This window comes from Gossypium arboreum, chromosome 12 (assembly GCF_025698485.1).
Source record: "Gossypium arboreum isolate Shixiya-1 chromosome 12, ASM2569848v2, whole genome shotgun sequence".
Taxonomy (NCBI): Eukaryota; Viridiplantae; Streptophyta; class Magnoliopsida; order Malvales; family Malvaceae; genus Gossypium; species Gossypium arboreum.
The window spans coordinates 94,751,891-94,767,662 of record NC_069081.1 but is presented as its reverse complement, the minus strand read 5'-3'; the positions used below and the strand labels follow the sequence as shown (position 1 = coordinate 94,767,662).

The following is a 15,772-nucleotide window of genomic DNA, read 5'->3' as shown; positions in this document are numbered from 1 at the left end:
TTTTTTTTTATTCGTTGCGTGTTAGTAACTATAACTGGTAGTTGAGTTAGATAAGAATGGTAGTTTTCTATTAGATTAGTCGTTATAATATGTTCTAATTAGTTTGTTCAGTTAGAGGTTAATTGAAGAAGGTTAGCTAGGATTCTTGTTAGTGCTAATCATTCTTCAACACTCTAGTCTTTTTCTATAAATATGAGACTCGTCCCTATTTTAGGTTTAAGTAGACCAATTCTTTTTACTTTCTTCTTAAGTTTTATCCTTTGTTATTGGAGTGTTGTGTTCTTTTTGTTGGAAAAACGGGTTTGAAAAACACAGTAGAAAATAAATTTAGGGAAAACAGAGTTTTAATTTTTTTTTCCAAAACAAGATATTGATCGTGATATCTAAAAGTAAGAAACATTTAATCAAAATTGTACATTTTTTATTTGTCGAGGATGAGTGCTACGAGTAGTCTTCTCCGTTATTCTCAAGCTCACATCTACCGAGTGTGGGTCAGTTTCGAATCAGAAAATTTTTCACAAAAATTACCAGTGAGGTAATTTCGTAATTTTTATAAAATTTTGGGTCAAGTTATAAATCAAAAAAATATCTCTAGAAATTTTCTGGAATAATTTTTTCAGAGAATTTTCTCTCTACAATTTTCTCTTGAATTCAAGTGTGTGAAAATAATGACCCAAGACTCTCTTTATATGAGGAGAGTTTAGAGAGTTCAACTATAATTAAACTTAATCAATTTAATATTAAATTAATATACTACTATTAAGATAAATATTAAATTAAATTAAATATTAAACTATTAAAATAATATTATTTTTGGAATAATTAATCTAAAATCTGTTTCTTTGGTAGAGTCCCAATAGGAGTGTAACTCTTTCACTGCTCAACCACCAAAGACCAACTGCCGCCGATGCAGCTGCCAACACTGCTGTGTCCAACGATGCAAATGCGACACCTTTATGGCACCCCGAGCCGGTTCGGTCTGGTTCAACGACGACCCGATTGGTTCGATCTAGCCACTGGTTGGACCGTCGGCCTAATTTCACATACCATGCCCGATTCAACTAGTTTTTAGGTATTGGTCTTAGTTTTGGGCTCTTGAGCCCAATTTAAGATATCAGGTCCAATTTTCAAGTTCAATTACCCACTGGAGCAATTGTCTGACTTGAAAATTAATTTCTAAAAATATCATATTAATTTTAATTAATTTGATTAATTTAATTTTACTTTATCAAAATTAATTTTTCCAAAAATCACTTAGATTTTCCAAATTAAATTTTCAAGAAAATTATTTAATCAAATTCTCTAGTTGAACAATTCTCACGATCACCTAATTTAATTTCGCATCGAATAAATCAACTCAATTAAACTATTTCCAAAGTCGTAGAATTTTCTTTTGATTCAAATGCAGTCTGATCAAGCTTTTGTTGAGCTAACGGGGGGACCAATCGGACATATACAATTGGGCTTTAGTAATTTCAATTATGTCTAGAAGCATCGTTCCGATAATTCGCAATCACTTAATCATAGAGTTATTCCAGAAGAAGTACCACGATTGAAAACTCCTTATTGTGTACACTTTACGAAAGCAATTCATCCAACTACTTTGTCCAATGACCTCGTCATATGTGTGTTACCCTAATATGATATCCTTGATTCCTTTAAGTTAAATTCATTCACTCAATACAATTATATTTTATCTCATTATCACCATTGTGTCTTCTTAATGATTAATATGGTCACTGTCAACAAATGATTGTGATAAATTGCTCATTCGAGAACAAGCAACCCTTGCCCACGTTCCATATTTATCAATCCACACAATTCCAATGAGAGAATATCATTAACTCTTTAATTGAGTTGTGGATTCCACTGTTGCTAGTAAAGCCATGCCATACACAAGTCATGTACTCAACATATCGGCTATAGGCTCGATCATCTTTAGAGCATAAGCCTCCACTTATATCAAAACACATGAGTTGCATATGAATGGTCAGTGACTAACTCAGGATTTAGGTAAATCACACCATGAATGTCACAAGTGAATTAATTCACAAACGGATTCAAAATTAATTCATCTTGGGTTCAGTTCAATGTATCATTCTACCAATGAATACATCTATGCCTCTACCTGTGGAGTTAACTGCTCTGATAGCAGAGACTAGCCATCTCCCCAATTGGAATTGTAGAGAACATAATAATACTTCTTAGTATTTGAATCAAATGCTCACTTTGATTCTTTTATGGGATTACGGACTCATTTAGATTATCTACTGCAATAAGTTGTCTTTCTTGCAATGTAAATGTTCTTACAATGTCACTTATCTTTAATTAAACTTAGACAATCAATGAGCTAATATTTGCTTGTCACAATTTTGCCATGCATACAAAATATGAAAGACAAAAAATATAAAAGACATAATAGTGAAATGTGAAATTAACTTTATTTATTTATTCATCGTTCAAATAAATAGAAAATAGTTACATGTTTACTACAATATGGGCACATTCCCTAATGAAATTTAAAGCAGGTACTTCAATTATCTGGTTTTGCTTGGCCTTCCGTTGAGTTTCGACGGTGTGGCAGATACATCCCCTTCTTCATATCGTTTACTATTAGCGGACTTATTCATTGTTTGAGTCATCAACATTTTCTCTTACGTATGCGAACTTCTATGGTATAGGCCAAATTTCACCGCAACCAAACTTCCCTTACAACCAGTCGTGTTTATTTCCCACATCTTTAATCGTTTTTTAAATGAATTTCATTTTCCAATGTAAGTGTCCAATTTTTTTCCCCATAGGTTCCAACCTTTAGTCTCCACCACTCTTGGCAGATTATTCATCCGGGGTAACCCCACATTTGAATTCTCTTCCTGATAGCCCCATGTAGTCTATCCGACGTGGTTTTCTCTATTCAAAAGTGTAACAACCCGATTTTAGCTAAATTGGAATAGTGGTTTTGGAACCACAAATTCGATGTCAAAAAATTATTTTAATATTATTTTCGGTATTTACAACGCGTTATTTGATATGTGTAAAAATTTCGTGAGCTAATTTTATCGATTGGTTGGTTAATTTGATAAAAATGATTAAATCGCATAAAATGCAAAAGTTTCATTCTACTTGTTAAAGTTGTTTAATTGCTATGATTTAATAAATCAAAGGTCCTTATAATGTTATTAGTCCATGATTAGTGTAAGTGGACAATAATGGCCATCCATTATAAAACAAAGGTTATTATAGCAAATTGACAAATTAAGTTAATTAAAATATAGCAAAACATGATTTTGTGTTCATCTTCTTCCTTGATGACCTAATATCAAAGGAAAAAGAAAGGGTTTGAAGCTTTCTAAGTTTCAGCACACTCCTAGCTTGATTAAGGTACGATTTTAACTCGGTTTTTGATGATTTTTATGTTTTTGTAATCGATACAGCTCAATCTAGCTAGCCCATACCTTTAATTTCAAAACTGTTAAAGGTTTTGAAAGTTTTCATTGTTGAATCTATGTGTTCTTTGATGTTTAATGTTGAAATATGAAAGCTTGATAATAGATTTTCATGTTTTGTAAAGTGATTTTTAATGAAAATGCATAATAGGAATTAAATTGTGAAATGTGCAAATTTTATGGTTGAAATGTGAAATAAATAAAAGTTTTGGGCTTATAGGGACCTATAAATAATTCGGTCAAGCTTGGGTTTATTGAAATTATGTGAATTTTGTGTTTTGTGAAATAATGATTAAATTGTTAAAAGTGTGAAAGTTTAGGGGCTAATGTGCAAATAGGTCTAAATGTATGTTTTGGACTAAATTGAATTCATGGTTGATTAAATAAGTTAATTTTGAATTCACATAAATCAAGAAAGAAAGAATTTGGATTTAGATCGGGGGAAAAGCAAGGTTATCGAGTAGCCGACCCAATCCATCAATTCCGAATATGAGGTAAGTTCGTATGTGATGATTACATTATAAATGTATGTTAAAATACTTTAATATTGCATAAATTGTTAAAACGGGATTATGGATAATGTATGAATTATGGAAATGACTCTACAAATGCATTCGATGATAGAAATGAAAAGTGTTAAAGCCCGGTTGAACCTTAAGAATAGTTTTGGATACTATTGACATGTTAGTAAGTGATACGTTGAGTTGGCTTCGGGCCATGATTTTAGCACTTCGGGTGTGTATTTTACTGATTTGGCTTCAGGCCATGATGATTTGGCTTTGGACCATGATAATAGTTCTTCGGATAAGTTACCTTGATTTGGCTAATGGCCATGGTATAAGTACTTATCGTACGAGACTCTTGAGTATCCGATTTCTATTTCGAATGGTTCAACGGGTAAATGAATGATGTGGTTAAGAAAGAAGCTAGTACGACGTGACACAAGTATGTGCAGAACCTATTCGAGTATTAAATAGTGAAAGTTCGATGAGTTTGTATTAGATCATGTTTTGATACATGAGAAAGGTTTGTAGTTAATGTGTATATGGTTTTGTCATGTGTAATTGGCTGATTTGCATTGATTCGATGAATTAAGTTATTCACCTACGAGCTTACTAAGCTATGAAGCTTATTTCGTGTTATTTTTCTATGTTTTATAGTGAATCAAGGCTAGCTCGGATCCAGGAGTCGTCAAGAACACCATCGCACTATCAAACATCTAAGTTGGTACTTTTTGAGTTAAGTTTTGAGTATATGACATGTATAGGGACTTTGATCATTTTGGTATATGTGAAGCTTATGAAGTTAGCCATTTAAAATGGCTTGTAAATTTATATGTTTTGGTTTGTATATATAGCCATGAGTGATGGCATATTTTGGTATGTTTTGGTATGAATGTGGTGATGGTTTTATACTCAAATGGTTAATTGATTTGTAAAGTATAAATACTTGAGAAATGCCTTGATGAGATATGATTTTAGATGTTGTGTTAGTTATTTATAGGGTAAGTTATGTATGTGTAAATTATGGTAAATAAGTCATATTGTTTGATATTGTTTTGGCATGTATTTGGCTAAGTAAATGGCAGTGATTTGAGATTTGGAATAGATGAAATTATAATGGTATGAATTGTGCATTTGGTTGATGATTTTGGCTACCTAATTGTATGATGAATTTGTACCATTTGCTCTTTTATAGGTATACTTGGTTGGATGACAAAATAACTTGGCAAATAGCCTATTTTTGTTAACTCGGGTAGAGACATAGGCGTGTCTACTGGCCGTGTGAGGTACACAGCCTGGGCACATGGGCGTGTGTGGCCAATTCAATTGGGCACACGGGCTGGCATACGAACGTGTGGTCGACCATGTGACCCAAGTCAGCATACTTTCCAGTTTTCACACGGCCTAGCACACGGGCGTGCCTGGAGCCGTGTGAGGCACACGGCTTGTTCACATGGGCGTGTGACCCCTGTATGGTTGAAATTTTTCTAAAGTTTCCAAAAATTTCATATGTTATTGGTTTAGTCCCGAACCACTTCTAAAGCATGTTTAAGGCCTCGTAGGCCCTTATAAGGGACAATGTGATTGTGTTGAATGGTTTATAAGAATGAATGTTTTATGTTTGATAAATGTATGCTATATATTGTGAATTGATCGGTAATACCTTGTAACCCTACTCCGGCGACGGATATAGGTTAGGGGTGTTACAAAACGACCTCCTTTTAACAAGTTTCTAACAACATCTTCTAGTCAAGTTGTTACTAAATCATTGTTCTTAAGGAAACCTTGGCGAACTTCCCTATTCCTGGCTACATTTTTACCTGCTAACCCCTCAATAGCTTAGGTCCCACAAGGTCTACATTACCTCGTTCCCGACCTGGGTCTATTCGCCAAACTTGTAATGTTATCTTCTCAGCTCGAACTTTGTGGCGAACTACACCTGATGCCATAACCGAGCCTTGGACTTCACCGTCTAACCCGTATTTAATGCCTCAACAGGTTACCCTGTGTTTATTTTCCCGATGGACTACCCTATGTTTATTGTCCCAACGGACTACCTATAATGTCATAGCGTCTTTCAGTTAAGGTCTTATAGAATATAATCCCCTATTTACTGTCCTGACGGACTATCAAAGGATGTCATTACGTTTTTCATCTATAGTCTTACTCATATTTATCGTCAATTCATCTTATGATGCTGTGGTGTCTTTCAGTCATGGTCTTACACAACAAAAATCGTGTTTAGTGTCTCGACGAAATATCAAAGGATGTCATAACATATTTCAGCTATGGTCTTACTCCAATTTTATGTATAGCCTTTGATTGGTCCTATGGCCCAGCCATGATTTTACTCCTCCCCTTTTTCATTCTATCCATTCCTCCGTTACACTGTCCTAACATTGATGCTCAAATATCATAGTGTCCTTTCCGCAATGCCTGAAGCTTTACCATCACGTGTACACTTAGCAATAATGTCTTAATAATAAATTATACTATCAATAGTGTATTTGTAACAGCCCGATTTTGGGCCTAGTCGGAACAGTGGTTTCGGGACTACTATTCCGAGGCCAGAGAAAATTATTTCAGTATTATTTTATGTGTTATAATATAATTTTTTAAGTGCGTGTAAATTTTGGTAAGTTAATTTTAGCGATTTCTAGTCCAATTTCGAAAAAAATACTAAATCGCGTAAAAGGTAAAAGTTGTATTTTAGTGTCTAAAGGTGTTAATAGACTAAATAACTAAAATTGGAGGCCTTTAAAGGGCAATTGGACCCTTTTTAAGTGTGTGGCCGGCCAAGGGGAGACAAAATTTTTAAAAAAGCCAAAATTTATGGAATATTAGGTGACTTTTGACCAAATAGGTAATAAAATAAAAATAGGATGATATCATCCCTTTTTCATCTTCTCTCCACCGATTTTTCCAGCCAAAAAATGGGTTTTGAAAGCTTCATATTTTCAGCAACTTTGAGGCTTAGCAAGTAAGTGATTTTAATGTCTTTCTTGAAGATTTTTACATTTTTGTAACCCCTAAAGCATGAGCTTTCATAAGAGGGGACTATTGTGCAAAATGATGAAGAGTCTAGGGTTTTGCCATGAGAGTAAATGTGTTGTTTGTTGTGTTTTTATGGAAGATTATGAGTTCTAGTTGTCTAATAAACAACTTTTGTGAAATAAATTGCATGAAAACACCTTAAAAAGGGCTAGATTGCTAAGTTGTAAAATGAGTTGTAAATGTGTGAAATAGCTGAAATTATGAGTTGCTATAGTTATTAAAATGGTTCATCTAGACTCAAGGAGTAAAGAAATGTGATAAAAATTATTTTACGAGCCTAGGGGTAATTTGGTAATCTTGGTAAAATATAGGGGCAAAATTGTAAAAATAGCCCAAGTGTGTCAATGGACATTTGATTAGTACATTGTTTTAATAAGTTGAATGTGATGTTTTAGATGATGAAAATTGAGATTTGGACCTAGAACAGAAAGAAATCGATTAAGGGATAATTACGTCTTTTTTTTTTACCTTTGTGGTATTGAGGTAAGTTCGTATGTAAACAATACCATGTTATACATGTATTTAAATGTTATCATTACATGAATTGTACAAATATTAATGTGTATGTGATTAATAGAAAGATGATAAGAAAAAGCCTTAATAGACGAGGAAAAATCCCGTTTGAACATTTGGAATAGAATAGGATACGAGTGACATGTCACTAGGAATTATGAGTCTAGATGACTAGCTCGAGAGTGAGCATTGAAATGTCATGAGATATGAGGTAGCTTTAGCTACAATTGAGGCACTTATGTGCAAAGGCTTTTCCGAGTATCCAATTAGTATTCCAAGTGTTCAACGGGTAATCCAAGGAAAGAGTTGATGATGGTCCCAATGAGGTAAGTCATTGGTGAGTATGCACTTGAGTTATGTTACGAGTTGTGCAAGTATGTATACTAAGCCTATGAGAATGCCTTGATATATGATGATCTATGATGCATAATATGTGTTCTTACCATGATGGATGAAATGATGTTGTATTAATTTTGTGAACAATGATCATGAATGAGTAACTTAGCCTTGACAGATTTGAGTTACTGCAGTAGTGTAACTTTGAAAATACACTAAAAATAGTGGAAATTGAGTTAGAGGCAGAATAAAATATGAGATTAAATCTTAATGAGTCTATTTTCACATGAAAGAAACAGGGGAAGAAAAAGAATTCTATATTGTGTGATATTTGAATTCTTGTAAAACAGGGTCTGAATGAATTCGAGATCCCCTGTTTTGATTTTATAAATCCACCATAAATTGTACAAAAATTATTAAGAGTCATACATTACATGTATGGATTCCTTATTGAGTCTATTTTTACGGGAAACAAACGACATGGTCATTGGAATTCTGTACAGGGATAAATTCGGTTTGTAGTGTACAGAGGTCAGAGTAGTCATACCCTGAAACATGGAATACTTTAACTAATAAACTGTACTAAATGGCTTGACCAAAAATTTTGAAAATTTTATGGAAGAAAGATAAATGAGTCTAATTTCAGGGAAAATTTATATAACTTAATTCGGAGTTTCGTAGCTCCAGATATAAATAATTTAGTGACTGTTGTACAGGAAGAAAACTTGTCGTAAACTTGAGAATATCTTGTAAACATTGATAAAACAAGTTAATGAGTTGCTTATTGTTTTCATATGAACTTACTAAGCGAAAGCTTACCCCCTTCTTTTCCATGTTCTCTAGGGTTTCCAGGTCTGTTCGGGTAGGAGTTCGTCGGAGATATTATCACACTGTCAAGCTAACGCTATTGGTGTAGTGATTTCAAGTACTTTGAGTCTATGGCATGTATAGGAGTTTAAATATTAGAGTATGTGATATGGATTTGACCATATGTGTTGGCCTATTTTGATTATGGGATTATAAATTCATTTTAATTATTTGAGATTTCATGGCCCTATTTAGTATAGAAGTGTTAGTAAAAGTTAGGTAGCACCTCGAACCCCGTCCCGGCGTCGGATGCGGGCGAGAGGTGTTACATTTAATGGTATCAGAGCTACAGTTAGTCGATTCTAGGACTAACGTAGCACGTGTGAGTCTAGCTATACATGCCATAAAGTGATAAAATGATAGTGTGATGATTTCTGACAGTTAAAATGTGTTTTTCATAATATAATGAATTCCAATCCCGATCAAGCTATAGCAGATGGTATTGAGAGGATTGAAACATGCTTATGATGTGTCAAAATTGAGAAAGGTATGAATAGAAGTATGATATACATTTGAAGCATTGAAATGCAAAGTAATTTTGCTGAATGTGTTATGAAATAAATATGGAAAAGTATATTAGGATAATAGTGATGTATATTGTATGCATGAGAAGTTATATTTTGGTTCAGGATTTTATGTAAATGGGCGAAATATATACATATATATGTCATCTATTAGAGATGGAATTGCTGTGTAATTTATGCTTTGTTAATGTTATATATGACGTTATGTTTTAAATATGTGAATGAGAACTTTGAAGAGAAAATAATGTATTTGGAATGAGCCTACATGTAAATGATATCTATGATATAATGTCAAGGTGTATATGATATGTATATATTGAAATGAAGTAAGTGAATTACAAATATGATATGCTATATGAAATGTATTAAAATGTGAACAAATATGCATGAAACTCGATGATATGTATTCGGGCCTTCGTGCCTAGCAGGCTTCGTGTCGGTGATGTGTATTCAGGCTTTCATGCCTAGCAGGCTTCGTGCCGGTGATGTGTATTCGGGTCTTCGTGCCTAGCAGGCTTAATGCCGGTGATTCGAGCAAGGTTTAAGTGTTTATTACTATATGAATTCAAAGTTAAATGAAAGAATACGTTTAAAGTGTACATATATGATGTTTTATAGACTTGGTTAAGTCATTTCAATGTGTAATAATGAATGAATATGGGCATTATGTGTGCGAATGATTAGAGGCACTGTGTGTGCAAATTCCTTTAACCGAGCACTATGTGTGCGAGATCAGTAATTGAGGCACTGTGTGTGCAAACTCCTTTAATCGAGCACTATGTGTGCGAGATCAGTAATTGAGGCACTGTGTGTGCGAGTTCTTCAACTGAGCACTATGTGTGCGAGATCGGTCAGTGGGCACTAAGTGTGTGAAATGAGATTCATGTAAGACCTCATCTGGGACGAAGGCATTGATTTGAGATGTTGTGTAAGACCATGTCTAGGACATGGCATCGACTCGATATGTGATAACATGTAAGAACATGGTTGGACTATAGCTTTAAGTAAACGACATACTCAGACAACTACGACGCTCTTTAAATTGACAAATGTTAGGAAATAGAATTGAAGTTAGATGTTGAATTTTAATTAGATACTGATATTCGGTATTTGTGTTTGAATTGGGGATTAATAGATATAAATTGATGATTGATTATTGTTTCGACTGTAATTTTGTTATAAGTGGATACGTAAAAAAAAATGGTGGATATGTTGTTAAGGAATGGATTTACGTTATATGTACACTTAAGTGCTTAGTTGAAAATGTGTTATGGATTTAGTCTATGAGATTCTCGGTATATGAAGTTATATGTGCTATTGCTTAATGGACACTATTTTGTTAATCTTGTTCAAGAAATTATTTTGATTAAGTCTCGACATTCGAAAGTTTGTAAGAATTTTTGATGAATGCTGATAATTTTGGATATACGAGTTATGCGCTAGAATAAATCTCATGCCAGTGTATTATATTAAGCTTTATGCCTAATCGACTGTATACGGGTAACGTTAACTATGATTGAATGTGCTAAATGAACTAAATGTTCAGGTATGTGGAAGTTGACTTTTCTTTTGGAAATGAGTTAAGTTGAATATTGAGATGTGATAAAGTTATAAAAGACATTCATTGGGATGTTTGAGAATATGTGTACTTTCGGCCAGGTTACAGCTTATACATGAATGAAAATGTGGGTTATGAATATGTGAGTTGATGTTATGTATTATACATGTTAATATGTGATTTATATGTGTTTGAAATGCAAGTGTAAATTCAATTAAGTGATTATTGCTTATGAAATCAAGAAAATGAGATGTATGTGTATACTTGTAGAAATGTTTATGTATTTGTTTTAAGATAAGAAAGATGTGAAAGCAGTAATGAATTACAATTGTTATTGATGTGCTAATGTTTATATGGACATAATTCAATAAGAGGACTAACCTAGTCGCTACTAAGATTTTCGGGGACGAAAATCCCTAAAGGGGGGAAGAAATGTAACAGCCCGATTTTGGGCCTAGTCGGAACAGTGGTTTTGGGACCACTATTCCGAGGCCAGAGAAAATTATTTTAGTATTATTTTATGTGTTATAATATAATTTTATAAGTGCATGTAAATTTTGGTAAGTTAATTTTAGCTATTTCTAGTCCAATTTCGAAAAAAAGACTAAATCGCGTAAAAGGTAAAAGTTGTATTTTAGTGCCTAAAGGTGTTAATAGACTAAAGAACTAAAATTAGAGGCCTTTAAAGGGCAATTGGACCCTTTTTAAGTGTGTGGCCGGCCAAGGGGAGACAAAATTTTTAAAAAAGCTAAAATTTATGGAATATTAGGTGACTTTTGACCAAATAGGTAATAAAATAAAAATAGGATGATATCATCCCTTTTTCATCTTCTCTCCACCGATTTTTCCAGCCAAAAAATGGGTTTTGAAAGCTTCATATTTTCAGCAACTTTGAGGCTTAGCAAGTAAGTGATTTTAATGTCTTTCTTGAAGATTTTTACATTTTTGTAACCCCTAAAGCATGAGCTTTCATAAGAGGGGACTATTGTGCAAAATGATAAAGAGTCTAGGGTTTTGCCATGAGAGTAAATGTGTTGTTTGTTGTGTTTTTATGGAAGATTATGAGTTCTAGTTGTCTAATAAACAACTTTTGTGAAAGAAATTGCATGAAAACACCTTAAAAAGGGCTAGATTGTTAAGTTGTAAAATGAGTTGTAACTGTGTGAAATAGTTGAAATTATGAGTTGCTATAGTTATGAAAATGGTTCATCTAGACTCAAGGAGTAAAGAAATGTGATAAAAATTATTTTACGAGCCTAGGGGTAATTTGGTAATCTTGGTAAAATATAGGGGCAAAATTGTAAAAATAGCCCAAGTGTGTCAATGGACATTTGATCAGTACATTGTTTTAATAAGTTGAATGTGATGTTTTAGATGATGAAAATTGAGATTTGGACCTAGAACAGAAAGAAATCGATTAAGGGATAATTACATCTTTTTTTTTACCTTTGTGGTATTGAGGTAAGTTCGTATGTAAACAATACCATGTTATACATGTATTTAAATGTTATCATTACATGAATTGTACAAATATTAATGTGTATGTGATTAGTAGAAATATGATAAGACAAAGCCTTAATAGACGAGGAAAAATCCCGTTTGAACATTTGGAATAGAATAGGATACGAGTGACATGTCACTAGGAATTATGAGTCTAGATGACTAGCTCGAGAGTGAGCATTGAAATGTCATGAGATATGAGGTAGCTTTAGCTGCAATTGAGGCACTTATGTGCAAAGGCTTTTCCGAGTATCCAATTAGTATTCCAAGTGTTCAACGGGTAATCCAAGGAAAGAGTTGATGATGGTCCCAATGAGGTAAGTCATTGGTGAGTATGCACTTGAGTTATGTTACGAGTTGTGCAAGTATGTATACTAAGCCTATGAGAATGCCTTGATATATGATGATCTATGATGCATAATATGTGTTTTTACCATGATGGATGAAATGATGTTGTATTAATTTTGTAAATAATGATCATGAATGAGTAACTTAGCCTTGACAGATTTGAGTTACTGCAGTAGTGCAACTTTGAAAATACACTAAAAATAGTGGAAAATGAGTTAGAGGAAGAATAAAATATGGGATTAAATCTTAATGAGTCTATTTTCACATGAAAGAAACAGGGGAAGAAAAAGAGTTCTATATTGTGTGATATTTGAATTCTTGTAAAATAGGGTCTGAATGAATTCGAGATCCCCTGTTCTGATTTTATAAATTCACCATAAATTGCACAAAAATTATTAAGAGTCATACCTTACATGTATGGATTCCTTTTGAGTCTATTTTTACGGGAAACAAACGGCATGGTCATTGGAATTCTGTACAGGGATAAATTCGGTTTGTAGTGTACAGGGGTCAGAGTAGTCATACCCTGAAACATGGAATACTTTAACTAATAAACTGTAGTAAATGGCTCGACCAAAAATTTTGAAAATTTTATGGAAGAAAGATAAATGAGTCTAATTTCAGGGAAAATTTATGGAACTTAATTCGGAGTTTCGTAGCTCCAGATATAAATAATTTAGTGACTATTGTGCAGGAAGACAGCTTGTCGTAAACTTGAGAATATGTTGTAAACATTAATAAAACAAGTTAATGAGATGCTTATTGTTTTCATATGAACTTACCAAGCGAAAGCTTACCCTCTTCTTTTCCATGTTCTCTAGGGTTTCCAGGTCTGTTCGGGTAGGAGTTCGTCGGAGATATTATCACACTGTCAAGCTAACGCTATTGGTGTAGTGATTTCAAGTACTTTGAGTCTATGGCATGTATAGGAGTTTAAATATTAGAGTATGTGATATGGCTTTGACCATATGTGTTGGCCTATTTTGATTATGGGATATAAATTCATTTTAATTATTTGAGATTTCATAGCCCTGTTTAGTATAGAAGTGTTAGTAAAAGTTAGGTAGCACCTCGAACCCCGTCCCGGCGTCGGATGCGGGCGAGAGGTGTTACAGTATTTAATAAATTCCTCCATTGTAAATGGAGACAAAGCATTGGGAACCCATCAACTTTCTAATACTCCACCTTATTAGTCTTAATAATACTCTGTCGGGAATCTCAAACCTTTCAACTATTTTTGAATATTTTTTCTACATCATTAAACATGTTGTACTAGCTTATAAGCCCAACATTGAATTTCGTTATCATCCAAAAACAAATAATTTTATAATATAATTTTTTATTAACAAAACAAATAATTTTAGTTTTTCATGTATGAATATTGAAAAAAAAATACCAAATCAAAAAGTGGCTTGTTGGGAGAGATAACAGTTGGAATTGTGGCAACTAGAGTATAAGAAATGAGATAAGAGTCAATTGAATAGAGGAAAAGAAAGGGTATTAGGGTTGTATTCGGGTTGGGCTTGGGTAAAAAATGACTTACTTAAGGCCTGACCTGTTTAAAAAATAGGCCTTATTTTTGTCTAAGCTCATATCTTGGGCCTATATTTTTGTCTAAACCTTCTCATTTTTCGAGTGGGCCTTTGAGTCAGGCATGGACAACTCTATAATAGAATGCTAAAGCAATTAGATTAAACATTTTATTTTTGTAATTAATCTTTTAACTTAATTTTGTTTAATGCTTGGATTAAGTATTATGTTTAATGCTAGGAAGGATTAAACTCATAAGAACTAGGAAAGATTCTCTTAATTAGCCTATTCGAACAAAACCCCGTAATTTGGGTCTAAGCAAGGGTAAGTTAAATTTTTCGAGTTTTCCCGTATAATTGGATAAATATATTTCCATGCCTATACTTGGACACAAATATATGATACAACTATTTGTTAGAATTTTAAATAATATTTAATATAAAATTTGAACTGTAAACTAGGATCTATCATGTCAAATCATCGATAATAAATAAATAACAGAATTATATGCGGAAGGGTACCTGAATCTATGGATTCCTTGAAATTTTCTGGATCTTGGGGTTTTGATATTCCAATTAGCACATAAGAAATTTAGAGAATATTTGCTCTCTCTTTCCTAATGATGGGATATTAGAAAATATATTTTGTGTGTAATTTGGGGACCATAACCCTAATATTTATAACCTTGGCATATTAGTGCGGATCAAATTCTAATTAGCCCATCATTAATTAGAATTTGATTAGAACTTAATTACTAGAGTATCTACACATATTTGACTCATACTTTATTTAATAATTAAAGCCCAATAAAATTTTAACCAAATTAGATCACTTTTAGTCTGGACTAACTTATCATGATAGTAAATAATAACATGTAATAGTAAATAATAACATGTGGTAAATACATGTTTCTTCATCCCATTCGTTACAAGAACATAGAACTTGGTCTTAGTTGATATTTGTTTCTTAAACTTGATTAAATGTTCTGTTTGTTATGAAACATGATTAGTTTCTGCAGTGCAATGGCTTCCAATGTAACTAACCAATCGCGTAATGTTCTTAGTAAAAAAAAAAAATCATGGTTAAAATTGAGGTAAAAGAAATTAAACATATCGGCACTGAATATATACGCCTGAGTCAGAATAATACTAACATGTTTTATAATAATAATAATAATAATAATAATAATAATAATAATAATAATAATATAAACATAAGACATTGGACAATATTAATCTTTTCTCAACAATAACCACAATTTCGTTTATGCTATTGATTCTTGTTGCCATTTTATTGGAAGGGATCAAGTTCAGTCCTTCATACCTGTAATTTGCTGTAAGTAGTAATATTATATAACATGTGTAAAAAGAAGATATGTTGATGTAATCTTAAGAGCTTAACATGATGCTGTTTTTTCTTTCCTTTTACTTGGATTAAGGCGAACCAAGGTTTGAAATTCAGAGAGCTATGCATAAGATCTCTTCAGGCTGAATTCTGTTTACACAGTTATCAATAGGTACGTCTATATTCTGAATGATATGTTATTCAAATTTGGAAATTTTTTTCCAATATATTACAAATGGACAGGTGTTG

At 32.9% G+C, this 15,772-nt stretch overlaps 2 long non-coding RNA genes across 3 annotated transcripts; both read left to right on the top strand.

Moving 5' to 3' along the window:
* The first annotated feature begins 6,790 nt into the window (after positions 1-6,790).
* LOC128285582 (uncharacterized) lies at positions 6,791-9,151 on the top strand. Of its 2 annotated transcripts, XR_008276059.1 has the most exons (3): positions 6,791-6,929; positions 8,696-8,921; positions 8,982-9,151. It is a non-coding gene; the product is annotated as an uncharacterized LOC128285582 (long non-coding RNA). The 2 variants fall into 2 exon arrangements; XR_008276058.1 differs by having other exon boundaries at positions 8,696-9,151.
* A 2,416-nt stretch (positions 9,152-11,567) lies between these two features.
* LOC128285581 (uncharacterized) lies at positions 11,568-13,883 on the top strand. Its single transcript, XR_008276057.1, has 2 exons — positions 11,568-11,706; positions 13,471-13,883. It is a non-coding gene; the product is annotated as an uncharacterized LOC128285581 (long non-coding RNA).
* The last annotated feature ends 1,889 nt before the right edge of the window (positions 13,884-15,772 follow it).